Raw genomic sequence first — 1,216 nt, forward strand, 5'->3', positions numbered from 1 at the left:
TATACTTGAAAAAAAGTTATAAAGTCATTGCTCCAGAAGAAAGCATACACATATAATGAAGGAAAATTTAAAAATTAGTTGTTTTAGTGTGTGGTAGGATAAATTCCTCTGAATAAATCCCAATATCTGTAAAATGGAATAGAAATGGTGGTCTTGTCCTCCTCCTCTTACTCAGACTGAGAGACCAAGCATAACAACTATGAAGTTTACTGTAATGTGAAAGTCTTTTTCATAAAATATTTTAACTATTTTTCTTAGAAAATTATGTTGTATTACTTTTTATTATTCTATTTCTTTTTATTCTGCTAGTGAATGTGCTCCTTATCTTTGAAACTTTGCTTAGATGTAGATTCTGTGTTATAAATTTTATCAATAAATATTCCTTTTATTGTGTAAGTGTCCGTGATTTGCTGAAGAATGATACCTTAAACTCAAATAGTACACAAAGCAAAGAAGCAAAGAAGTAAAGAACATTTATTCTGCAGAAATCCAGCATACAAGGATATACCATTAGTTGAAATGAAGACCTGGGGGTGGGCTCAATTTAAAGCAGACTAGGGAATTCCAGGGAAGGGTAGTTGTCCTATATCTTAATAGGTTTGGCTCTATCTCCGGAGTATGGGTGTCTCTAGGATTGGCTAGGACTTTGGGGATTTTCTAGAATTGTTACTTGTGGAGAGGGGTCCTGGAAATTGTTGCTGACTCACTCTGACTATTTTTGCATCAGGTGAGGTAGCTACTGATTGGCTACCCACAGGATGTGTTTTGTCCAGAAACTGACTTGCACAGACTTGCCCAGATCTGGGAAACAAACTTAGGCCTAGTCTCCTGAATTCCCAGTTTGGAGCTAGTCATGAGTCAGCCTGGCTCAGTCCTTTCAACTTGATTTTATGATTTTAGGGGAGAAACACAGAAGATACTACATGGACTTGATTGTCTTTCTTTGTGTTTAAATTTCCAAAATATCTTCACTGCTCTTTTACAGCCTCTATCACTTTTCAATTTGCATTACAAATTTCTACCTTGCATTATACTACTGGTAATAATTGAATTAGATTTTATAGAATTAAAAATATTTTACCTAGCAAAGAGGATAATAGTATGCATATTCAACAGAAATATGTTCAAGAAAGCTCCAAAAGTATATCAGTATTTCATAGGGTATCAGGTTTTTTTTTGTTTGTTTGTTTTGTTTTTGGTTTTTTGTTTTTTTTGG

The sequence above is a fragment of the Mastomys coucha genome, chromosome X (assembly GCF_008632895.1).
Source record: "Mastomys coucha isolate ucsf_1 chromosome X, UCSF_Mcou_1, whole genome shotgun sequence".
Lineage (NCBI taxonomy): Eukaryota > Metazoa > Chordata > Mammalia > Rodentia > Muridae > Mastomys > Mastomys coucha.